This window comes from Cnephaeus nilssonii (genome assembly GCF_951640355.1).
Source record: "Cnephaeus nilssonii genome assembly, chromosome: 3".
In the NCBI taxonomy this organism is placed as follows: Eukaryota; Metazoa; Chordata; class Mammalia; order Chiroptera; family Vespertilionidae; genus Cnephaeus; species Cnephaeus nilssonii.
This window is the reverse complement of record NC_137074.1, coordinates 92,794,616-92,807,386: the sequence shown is the minus strand read 5'-3', so window position 1 is coordinate 92,807,386 and position 12,771 is coordinate 92,794,616. Positions and strand designations below refer to the sequence as shown.

At 43.1% G+C, this 12,771-nt stretch overlaps 1 pseudogene across 1 annotated transcript; it reads left to right on the top strand.

The window, feature by feature from the left end:
• The first annotated feature begins 426 nt into the window (after positions 1 to 426).
• On the top strand, positions 427 to 4,228 carry LOC307096767 (serine/threonine-protein kinase RIO3-like; annotated as a pseudogene). The gene is made up of 4 exons: positions 427 to 489; positions 1,933 to 1,966; positions 2,399 to 3,259; positions 3,568 to 4,228. The product of its transcript is annotated as a serine/threonine-protein kinase RIO3-like (transcript).
• Positions 4,229 to 12,771: the final 8,543 nt, after the last annotated feature.

Genomic DNA, 12,771 nt, shown 5'->3' with positions numbered 1-12,771 from the left:
TTTAAAAATGAGATAGGGATAGCTAAAGAAAGAAAGAAAGAAAGAAAGAAAGAAAGAAACAAACAAACAAACAAACAAACAAACAAAGACATGGAAAATAAAACTTTTATGTTGTGGGAGAAAAGTGGTCTAAGATAATAGCTAAAACAAATTCAAAGGATCTAATACACTAAAACTATCAAGATATTATTGAAAGACTTTCTTATTCACATGCTGTGAATAAACCAAATAAAAAGCTTGGGATGGAAACAAAGTGATGGGGAAAGTATACTTCAAGATAGAGAATCAGCTGTAGTTTGGCTGAGGAATTTGCATTTGCAACTGGTTATTTGGTGTTTTAGTATCTCCATGATAAGTATGTAAATGATAGAGAAACAGTGAAGAGGGAAATAGATAGACTTTATAGATACTACTAAAAGAGCAATAATGAGGAATGATTTAACAAAATTCAAAGGTTTCAGATCATTTGAGAGCCTGAAACAGCAGATGGTAAGTATAGTTCAATTCAGACAAACATAAAAAAAAAAGATGCAGAGCGATAGAGAACTACAAAAGAAGGCTGTGAAAACATTTCAATAAACTAATCACCCAGTCCACCAACCAGAAAATATCCCAAAACTTTTAACTATCAGCTTAGTGCAAAGAAACCATCTTCTAAGATGAAGGCCTGAACACAAAGGTGCTGTTGAAGGAAGTGGGGGTGAGAAAAAATACTTTGAAGTAGGAAAAGATAAAGTCACTTAATAAAACATGGGACTTTAGTCACAAACTCCAGGGGATTTAATATTTTCCATGGAAATAAAAAAAGCATTTTGCTAGGTGTGTTAACTTATTTAATGGGATACATTTTAGTACCTTATGTAAGGGGGTGTCTAAATATAGTCAGGAGAGCTTTTTTTCCAAGTGAAAATAGATTATGTAGTTGTAAACTGCCAGTTGTTTTAGTGACAGAAGGCTCCATATACCTTTATATGGACAATTTGGTTGGCACCTTTCAAGGCATCTGTTTCCATGTGGTTTCTGTAGTTAGATGGGCACATCTCCTAGAAGAAGCTTAAGCGGAAATTTATAGCCTCACTCCTGCCCTGTTAACAAAAACATCTCAGGCTATTCTCCAGGTCCCACAGTTTACTCAGGGACAACAGAGTTGGTCTTTCCAACAATAGCATTTTCAGTATGTTATTAGATTGACAATCACTTTCTTTTTCTTTTTGCACATAACAAATATTTTGGGACAAAATGGAGCAAGGTCATGCTATCTTATTTTTTGTTAGAGACAGCTTTGGCTCTCGCAGGCATGCTAGTTATGTGTTCCCAAATTAGTCTGCAATGTCATGGTGTGTGTGGTAGTCTGGGACTAAACTTAGAACTGTCCTATGAGGAGTATCTAAAACCAAGACACCGGAGGGAAGATAGAGAAATATGGAAGATTTTAAGTTAGGAAAACCTTGAATGGATGGATGTTTATGGGGATATCTCTCCAGATATTTAAAAATACAGTTGCCTAGCCAGTTTGGCTCAGTGGATAGAGCGCTGGCCTGTGGACTGAAGGGTCCCAGGTTTGATTCTAGTCAAGGGCACATGCCCGGGTTGTGAGCTCGATCCCAGTAGGGGTGGGTGCAGGAGGCAGCCAATCAATGATTCTCTCTCATCATTGATGTTTCTATCTTTTTCCCCCTCTCCCTTTTTCTCTGAAACCAATAAAAACATATTAAAAATAAATAAAATGAAAATAAAAACACAGTAGTCACCAGAATATATTTATAGATGTTTATGATGTACTCCTGAATAAAGTCTAGAGATGAAAGCTGATGGTCTAAAGAAATCCTCCACACTGATTCTTCTTTTTTACAAAATTTCTTTAAGTGTTTAATTGCCACTAGAATTATTTGCAAGTTAAGGAGGTAAGAAGTTTGACTTTTTAAACTTCAGAATGAACTTCCCTGCTATGACTATGTGAAGAACTGTACGTTTTCACAATGAAGTCATAAACTTTTAGTATACTTTGAGTCTCTGCTTTATCCCTCATCCATCTGCCACATAGGCTCATCCTGGTTGGCATACTGATAATAGCTAGCATGTATATTATGTGTGGTTTTAAAGTTATTACTTATCATGTAGAAACTGAAACAATACAGATATGTTTTAAAATGTATTTTTGTTTAATAAAAATAGAAATGGTCAATATCAAAAAACCCAATTTTAGAATCTTTAAATAAAATACAGGGTGGGGCAGGGACACAGAGCTGGCTGCTGACATCTGTCACCACAACTCCTCCCCCATGATGCTCCCCACCCTCGTTGCCCCAGCCCGCCTCAGGTCCCCTGTGGAGGCTGGGAGGTGCCATCTCTCCTGTGCTCTGTGGCTGTCTCCTTACCCCCATGGGTCTGGTCTGAGTGCCATCGCTCAAACCCGGGCTGGCAGCGGCCTGGGACCAACAAGTGTTCATGGGCTACCCTTCAAACAATATCCTGCTCTTTGGCTGATGTCATGAGTGAGCAGTTGGCTAAAGAGTTGCAAGTAGAAGAAGCTGCCGGTTTTCTTAAAGTTGCTGTTGCTGAAGGACCATTTCTTACTGGAGAAAAACACTGATACTTCCAGCCACTTAATGCTGGCTCAGATGATACAGATGGAATTTGACAGAGAATGATGCACAGTTTAGGTGTAAAGAAAAAAATTCAATGGCGATAGCAAAGTTTCCATTTCCTTTGAAAATTATCAAAAAGTGCATCCCTATGAAGACAGTGATAGCTCTGAAGATGAGGTTGACTGGCAGGATACTCGTGATGATCGCTATAGACCAGCAAAACCAGTTCCTACTCCCCAAAAGGGTTTTATTGTAAAAGGAAAAGACACCACCACTTGAACATGATGAAGTAGTCTGTGGGAGAAAGAATATAGCCAGAATGGAACATTTTGCACACGGGTTTCAGGAAGGAGATGGAATTGGAATGGATTTAAAACTATCAAACCATGTTTTTAATGCTTTAAAACAACATGCCTACTCAGTAGAACATCGAAGTGCCTGCATGACAAAAAAGAAAACTCTATTGCAGAAAAAGCATTCGACCCTAAGACGCGCTTACTTATGTATAAAACTAGAGGTCTGGTGCATGAAAATTGGGGAGTCCCTCAGCCCAGCCTGCCCCCTCTCACAGTCTGGGAGCCCTCAGGGGCGGGAGGTGACCTAGTGATCAGGGGAAGGTGACACCCCATCACACCTCTGCTGCTGCCACTGCTGGCAGCGCAAGCCTCGGCTGGCCCTGGTTACCTGAGCCTCTGGTGGCTCTGGCCGGCTGGGCAGCTGCCATCCGAGGCTTGCCTGTGCCTTGGGCCGGCCCTGGGCGGCTGGGGGGCTGAGAGGACTGGGGGACTCTGGAGGCCTTGCTGCGTGCCTGCTGCCCTGGCGGGGCTGAGGGGACTGGGCACTGCCATCTTGTGGCTGTGGGTGCCGCCATCTTTGAAGGCATGGCAGTCAACTAGAATATTCCTTCCTTATTGGCTCTGGGCACTGCCATCTTTGAGATAGTGTGAGGGCCAATTAGCATATTCCCTTTATTAGATAGGATATTAAATATATTAAGTATATTTAAGGTGATTTCAGGTTTAAAGATCGCTTCAGTAAACTATAAATCCACATAAGATTATCTGAATGTGGGCAGAAAAAGAAATGCATAACCTCACCAGAATGCAGAAAGAGGGAATTCCTTGTCCAGCAGTGGTACTATTTAAGAAACACATTTTAGTTATGTCTTTTATCGGCCATGATCAAGTTCCAGCCCCTACACTGAAAGAAATAAAGCTCAGTAGTGAAGAAATGAAAGAAGCCTACAAACTCTTCACTTGACGCAGCCGTTATGTAATGAGCGCACGCTCGTGCATGCTGACCTCGGTGAATGTAACATGCTGTGGCATGCTGGGAAGGGTTGGTTGACCCATGTTAGTCAGTCTGTAAAACCGAACCATCCTCATGGCCTGGAGTTCTTGTTCCATGACTGTAGGAATGTCTCACAGTTTTTCCAGAAAGGCGGAGTGGAGGAAGCCCTTAGTGAACGAGAGCTCTTCAATGCTGTCAGGTTTAAACATCTCAGCAGACAATGAAGCTGATTTCGTAGCTGAGATAGACGCTTTGGAGAAAATGAGTGAAGATCGTGTTCAGAGGAATGGAAGGAAAGCTGCTTCGTTTTTGAAAGATGATGAAGGTCCTCCATCCCATACGATGAATAACTTTCGCTGTTGACTCAGCGGCGATGGCCGGCTGCCAATGCCAAATGAAGTTACAGGTGAATTGAGATACCAACACGAGCTGTGTACAGTGCTGCTTCTGTGCTTTTCCCCTGGTAACCCATGTGCCAGATGTGTGGAATTTTTAGCTCGGCATCGAGAGAATAAAATGTCACTACCTCTCATCTTATGAACAGGATCATATCATTCTTTAACAGCTACAGGTTACGTAGTTGAAATCAACCTGATTTTATAGGATTCATGGTATAAAATGTTTTGATGATAATTTTTAAAAATGTAGGTAACATTTCCAGATATGGGAGGAAAGGCCAGAGGCGTTTACAAGGGAGGCCTTTATTACCACCTACTTGCTCTGATCACCTATGTGCTTTGAGTTTCATCTTTCCTCAAATATTTTATTGGCCTTAAATTAGCCCTTCTCAATCCTTTTTCCAGACTGTGACCATGATTCTAAAGGAAAATATCTTCTTTTAGTAGGTGTCTTAAATGGAAATCTAGTTTCAGAATTGCTGATGGAAATAAACCTAAGCAAAATACTTTTTATTGGTACATCGTGAATATGAACTGAGTTCTTTACCAAGTTCATATCCAAGAAAAGAATTGTAGGTTTCTGAAAGATAAATATATAAGAACTTAACCATCCAAATTGTTTAAAATTAACTTTCTCCATTTAGGTGAAATGGGTAAAATGTAACTCATGGTGCAGCTGCTCTGCATTTATAAGGAAAATGTAAGATATCTGGAAAGGCAGAATGTTAAGATTTAACCATGTTTGACATTCTATCTAATAAAAGAGTAATATGCAAATTGACTGTCACTCCAACACACAAGATAGCTGCCCCCATGTGGACACAAGATGACCACCACAAGATGGCCAGCAGGGGAGGGCAGTTGGGAGGGTCCAGGCCTGCAAGGGAGGGCAGTTGTGGGTGATCAGGCCAGCAGGGGAGGGCAGTTTGGAGGGACCATGCCTTCAAGGGAGGGCAGTTGGGGGCGATCAAGCCTGCAGGGGAGGGCAGTTAGGGGTGACCAGGCCTGCAGGGGAGGGCAGTTAGGGGTGACCAGGCTGGCAGGGAAATAGTTAGGCATCAATCAGGCTGGCAGGGGAGTGGTTAGGGGGTGATCAGGCTGGCAGGCAGAAATGGTTAGGGGCAATCAGGAAGGCAGGCAGGCGAGCAGTTGGGAGCCAGCAGTCCTGGATTGTGAGAGGGATGTCCGACTGCCTGTTTAGGCCCAAACCTACCAGGATAGTGCCTAAACAGGCAGTTGGACATCCCTTGAGGGGTCCCAGATTGGAGAGGGTGCAGGCTGAGCTGAGGGATACACCCCTGTGCACGAATTCTATGCACCGGGCCTCTAGTATTTTAATAAAGTCAGTGATACAAAGTTTAGTGTCCATTTCAATGAAACTCTGTACTTATTGATTCATTTTGAAAGAAATACAGCAAGTCAAGTGATGAAAACTAAGTTTGAAACAAATTGGGTACCAAATTAACAAACTGATTTGAACCATCTGACCTCACTTTTAATAATTTTTAGACTGGCTGGATGTCACTTCTTAAATAAAGCAAGCACTGTGTTGGCTTTGTTAGGAATGAAGTTCATAAACTACAATGTAATTATTCCTTCTATTGATGATTTCAGATTGGAACCACTAGAGACCCAATCTGGTCATTGAGAGTAAAAATCTAAACATCATTTATCCTTGAAAGTTTCTGCTTTAACATTATTTTATTTTATTTATTTTAATTTTATTTTTTAATCCTCACCCAAGGATATTTTTCCATTGATTTTTAGAAAGAGTGGAAGAGAGAGGGAAAGACAGAGAGAAACATCCATCGATGTGAACGAAACACATTGATTGGTTGCCGCCTGCATGTGCCCTGATGAGGGCCTAGGCCAGGGAGGAGCCTGCAACCCAGGTACATGCCCTTGACTGGAATTGAACCCGGGACCCTTTGGTCCACAGGCCAACACTCTATCCACTGAGCCAAACTGGCCAGGGCTAACATTATTTTAAAATCCAAATACTTTCTTTCTAGAAAAATATTTATTTTTGTTTCTGTTGTATACTTTTTAGAGAAGTGTGATTTGGCATTGATACTTACTACATTTCTGAAGTGTTTACTATGAAACAAAGATTTCAATGAATGGTGATTATTGCCTTTACAGAAATTTCAAAGACCTATTTTTTTTAAAAAACCATTAACCATTTAAAATTTGTTTTGTTTTGTTTTCTGAAATACTCTGTTTGACTAAGAGCAGCAAACCATTGCAGTATAGCATTCTTGGAGTGTGCTGTGAACAGGCTTTTTCAGAAATTAAAAATGAAGAAATCATTTAAAAAAATTTAGGGTGGGGCAAAGTAAGTTTACAGTTGTTTGTATAGAAAAATAATACAATAATTAATAAATAATAATACAAGAATACTCACAAATGTTTTGCCCTACCCTGCATATTTGGGATTACTAAGCAGAGATTATTTACTTAATTATAAAAAATAAAGTTATCTTAAAAATTTTTGGTGACTTTCTCTTTCCTCTAGTTGGCATGTTAACACAGGTAAAGCTCACTTTCTCCACCTAAAAGGCTGTGATGATAACTTCACCAAAAACAGAATTCCTGTCATTTATTACTTATGTATTTATTTATTTTTTTATAAAGCATCCTTTTAAAAATATTTTAAAATTGATTAGAGAGAGGGGAAGGGATAGGGAGAAACATTGATGTGAGAGACAAACATCAATGGGCTGCCTCCCACATGCCCTGACCAAGGTTTGAATCTGCAACCTGGGTGTGTACCCTGACCAGGAATTGAACCAGTGACCTTTTGGTGCACAACATTCAACCTATTGAGCAATACAAGCCAGGGTGTCCTGTCATTTACTTTTTAATACTCTGTACTCAGAGCAATGCTTATAGATGGTAGTCTAGCAGATGTTTGTAGAAAAAAGAAATAAACCATAATTTAGTACTTCCCAATAGTTTTAAAATATTGTTATAAAATAAAAAAATTAAACTTACTAAAATTTTTATTTCACTTAAAGTTTTATATATATTTCACTTTTGTGAGAACAGAGAGAAGGTCACAAAAAATAAAATGATGTTAGGCAGCTACATTTTTTTTAAAAAGAGCAAAGTTATTGAATTCATAGAATAACAGAAAGTTATATTTAGAAGTAGACTTAAAATATGACAGTTCATGACATGGTATTTATTAAGGAACACACTTCGCATATGAGAGTTGACTTTTTGCTCTAGCATGACTTGTCTTGCACCTCTTTTTATAGAGAACAAAGAAAAATGCTTTTGTACATGACATTGTAGCAAGGTTCTTAATTCGATTCTCTGATTAGTTATAAAAAGGCTTTTATAAGTTTTGTACTGCATAAGTTTCTGTTTCAATATTGATGTAAGCTACATCAATGCATTATGTCTCTTATAATTTATTCTTGATATTTTGGTTTGTTTATTTCTTATTTAAACATACCCCTAGTAACAATCCAATACTTTCTTCATGGACTGCCATCCTCATGCTCTCCTTTCTTGATTGTAGAAATAGCTAGCTATTCAACAAAATTTTTCTTTATTTCTTAGTGGATTTATTGCTGAGTATGTGGCTGCTCAGCTAGAGACCATATTTTTTAGACTCCCATATTTGGGATTATTAAGCAGAGATTATTTACTTAATTATAAAAAATAAAGTTATCTTAAAAATTTTTGGTGACTTTCTCTTTCCTCTAGTTGGCATGTTAACACAGGTAAAGCTCACTTTCTCCACCTAAAAGGCTGTGATGATAACTTCACCAAAAGCAGAATTCCTATCATTTATTACTTATGTATTTATTTATTTTTTATAAACCATCCTTTAAAATATTTTTAAATTTTATAGTTAAATGTGGTCTTTTGGCTACATTTTCACTGATGGAATGTGACTAGAAGTCAAAGTGACATTTCCAGTTATAGGCCTTAAAAATTTGGGCATGTGAATTTTTATACCTTCCCCTTCCCATTATCTGCAGCATAGTCACTTCTGGCAGCAAACTATGGACATACAGATGAGAAGCATGAAGGTGATGTTGGAATCACAATGTAGAACACTTTAGTCTCTGAATGACCTCATAGGGCACAGCTGCTGTTTACCTGACCTGCATACTTGGATCTGTTACAAAAGAGAAAATTAAGTTTGTGTTTTTAAGTCTCTATATTTTGAAGCATCTTATAGAGTAGCTCAGCCTCATTAATGCAGTTGGACCCAACAATTTTAAGTTGCTCTAGTCCAGAAAGAAACCAAATTATAGTTCACTAATTTACACGTTGGCACTTCTTCAAAAATAAAAATTAGCACATCTAATTTTATCTACTGAGTAGAGGCCCGGTGCACGCATTCATGCACTGGTGGGGTCCCTAGGCCTGGCCGGCGATCTGGGCCGATCGGGGCCGTCTTGCCCAGTCCCAATTGGGGCTGATGGGCACTGGCTGGCCAGGGAAGGACCGCGGGAGGTTGGCCAGTCAGGGAGGGATTGCAGGAGGGCTCCAGGGCGTGTCCAGCCCATCTTGCCCAGTCCCAATTGGCCAGACTCCAACAGCAAGATAATCTACCAGTTGGAGCATCTGCCCTTGGTGGTCAGTGCACATCAGTCAGACACTTACATATTAGGCTTTTATTTATATAGATAGGAATATCATATTAGAGGTGATGTGTTTATTTAAGCAGTGGCCATCCTATCTAATAAAGAAGTAATATGCAAATTGACCGTACCTCCGCTACAAAGATGGTAGCCCACATAGCACCAGAGTGGGACACTAGAGTCCCACTCACAGGCCGCAGAGGGAGGAAAAGCTGCAGACAGAACGCTGGGCTGCTGGGCCGGGGGCATGCTCAGAGCTGCCGCCCGGGCAGCTTGGAACACGCTCCCGGCCCAGCAGACAGAAGCCCAGCTGACAGAAAGCAGGCAGTGGGCCGGGGGTGAGCTCTGAGCCGTCGCCGCGCGACTTGGGACAGCCAAACAGACAGACGCTGGGCCAGGGGCTGCTCAGAGCTGGCGCTGCGGGCTTGGGACATGCCCCTGACCCAGTAGATGGAAGCCCAGCTGACAGAACTGGGCCTTTGGGCCAGGGGGGCTGCTGAGATCCAGGACTGCTTGGCGGCCCACATAGCACCAGGGTGGGACGCTAGCGTTGTCCCATGGTGACGACGCTAGCGTCCCACTCACAGGCCGCAGAGGGAGGAAGAGCTGCAGACAGAAGGCTGGGCTGCTGGGCCGGGGGCATACTCAGCTGCCACCCACGCAGCTTGGGACACGCCCCTGGCCCAGCAGACAGGAGCCCAGCTGACAGAAAGCGGTAGGTGGGCCGGGGGTGAGCTCTGAGCCGCCACAGCATGACTTGGGACACGCCAAGCAGACAGACACTGGGCTGGGGGCTGCTCAGAGCCAGGGCTGCTCAGAGCCACCGCTGCATGGCTTGGGAAACGCCCCCGGCCCAGCAGATAGAAGCCCAGCTGACAGAAAGCGGGCGGTGGGCTGGGGGTGAGCTCTGAGCCGCCGCAGCGCAACTTGGGACACGCCAAGCGGACAGACACTGGGCCGGGGAGCGATGCCACGCAGCTTGGGACACGCCTCCCGCCCAGCAGACAGAAGCACAGCTGACAGAAAGTGGGGCCGCTGGGCTGGGGGCATGCCCCTGGCAGCCCCCCGCAGTGCGGCTTGGGGCATGCCCCCAGCGCAGTGGACGGAAGCCCTGCGGACACAATGAAGGGGGTCCTCTGTGCATGAACTGCAGAGGAAACACCTTTTCTGAAGGCTCATTGGCTAAGCTCCCTGTAAGCTGCCTCTCACAGTGTTCTTGGTAACTTGAGTAATAAGAATCCAAGAAGGTGATCTAAGGTTTTTCCACCACACTCCTAGAGGAAAAACGAAGGTCCACTGCTGGAGGGCTAAGAAATGTCATATCCTGCCCTAGCCAGTTTGGCTCAGTGGATAGAGCCTCGGCCTGCCCACCGCAGGGTCCAGGTTCGATTCTGATCAAGGGCATGTACCTAGGTTGCAGGCTCCTCCCTAGCCAGGGCCCAGGTCAGGGCTCAGGTAGGAGGCAACCAATCGAAGTGTCCCTCTCACATTGATGTTTCTCTCTGTCTTTCCCTCTCTCTTCCAAGCTCTGTAAAAATCAATGGAAACATATCCTCAGGTGAGGATAAAAAAGAAAGAAAGAAAAGAAATGTCATATCCTATGAAAGACACATCTTGAAAATGCCTAAAGAAAGCTGTCATTTTTTCATGGTGAAGGGACTGGAGTCCGTGTTGGTGAAAACACCTTGGCGGCTGTGACAGTGGCAGCAGCAGTGGGGTGATGGGGCTGGTGCCTTCTCCTGATCAGCCCAGTCACCTCCCGCAGGGGAAGGCCAGACTGCGGCTTAGGCCAGCTCCCCATCAGTAGGACATCTCCTGAGGGCTCCCAGTCTGTCAGAGGGGGCAGGCTTGCCTGAAGGACCCCCACCCCCCCGCCAGTGCACGAATTTTGTGCACTGGGCCTCTAGTATAAAAATAATATGCCTGTTTGTATGATTATTGGGTAGAATCTCAGGCCAAGTAGAGTGAAAATATTTAGGTATTCAACAATTATCAGTGCTACTTACAAAGTCCATATTGTAGGACACTAAGAGTTCCAATTTTATAAAACACTGCTCTCTAACAATGATTTCAAAAATAAAAGCTAAAAAGAGACTTGGTACTTTTCCTTGCCTCCATTGCATTTACCCTAAAGTCTTTTAGATGAACACCAGGCCACACAATCCTGGCATTATCTATCAACTCCATTTTGCTTAGGAAAGTTGTGTGGGTTATCTCCTTCCTGACTTTAAATAGACATGCATGAAGTACATTTAAGTGTTTGCATTTATTCAACAGATGTGAGTTAGATGAATGAATGAATATGTATTTGTTGAGAGTTTACCATGATCCAGAGATTATTCTGTTACCCAAAGACTCCATGAATAAAAATGACAAAGCCTCTGTCCTCATGGAGCTTTTGTTTCAACCTGTAGAGATAGGAAGTCCTATATAATAAATAGGTAATATGGAAATTGACCCTCATACCCTTGCACAAGATGGCTGCCCCAATGTGGTCAAAGATGGCTACCACAAGATGTCCGGCAGAGGAAGGTAGTTGTGGGCGATCAGGCCATCAGGGGAGGGCAGTTAGGGGCAACCAGGCCAGCAGGGGAGGGAGGGCAGTTAGGGGCGACCAGGCTGGCAGGAGAAAGCAGTTGGGGGAACCAGGCCTGCAAGGGAGGGCAGTTGGGGGGTACCAGGCCTGCAGGGAAGGGAGGGCAGTTAGGGGCAACCAGGCCAGCAGGGGAAGGCAGTTGGAGGCACCAGGCCTGCAGGGGAGGGCAGTTGGGGGCAATCGGGCCGGCATGGGAGTAGTTAGGCATTGATCAGGCAGGCAGGGGAGTGGTTAGGGGGTGATAAGGCAGGCAGGCAGGCGAGCGGTTGGGAGCCAGCAATCCTGGATTGTGAGAGGGATGTCCGACTGCCGGTTTAGTCCTCTGTGGGATCAGGCCTAAACCGGCAGTTGGACATCCCCCGAGGGGTCCCAGATTGGAGAGGGTGCAGGCTGGGCTGAGGGGCACCCTTCCCACCCTCCCAGTGCATTAATTTTGTGCACCAGGCCTCTAGTATATAAATAAACAAATAAGATTATTTAGATGCTGATAAATACTATAAAGGAAATAAAAACAAGGTGATATAATAGAGAGTGACTCAGTAGGGAGGAGAATTTTTTTAGATAGGGTACCACAGGACTCCTATGAGGTCAGATGAAGCTGAGACCTGGATGGCAGGAAGCAGGCAAGCACAGCAGAGCTGGGTGGAGAGTGTTCTAGGCAGATAGGACAGCAGGTGCTAAGTCCTTGGGATGATTTACATTCATTTTTTAATGCCATGTATATGCAATTTATCTAATTGTTAAATGACTAGAGGCCCAGTGCACGAAATTTGTGCAAGAGTAGGCCTTCCTTTCCCCGGCTGCCAGCACTGGCTTCCCTCTGGCCGCCAGCAGGCACCAGGACCCGGGCTTCCCTCACAGCCCCGGCTTCATCTAGAAGGTTGTCCGGAAGGACATCCGGTCTAATTAGCATGTTATGCTTTTATTATTATAGATAGTAAATAGCATACTAGTGATATAAGTATCAAGGGAATTGATAGTTTTGATTCTTAAAACATTTAGAGCTTTACTTGGCTTAGTAGTAGATCCCAAGTGATCAAAAGATTATCATCTAAAATGGATTCAAACAAGGGGTCTTGCTAAAAGCATACTAGCTTATTTTCTCTATATTATTTTAATGCAAAGTTAGGTGCTGTTAAATATAGTTTTGTGTGGTTTGGCAGGTACCATTAGGATATAATTACCTTTAACTAATAAAATCTCATTAATTGTCAGGACTTTTTAAGTAAAGGTATAAATATGGCTGGAATAATTGAATAATAAAAATTTTAAGAGGTCTGATGTTTAGATTGATCATT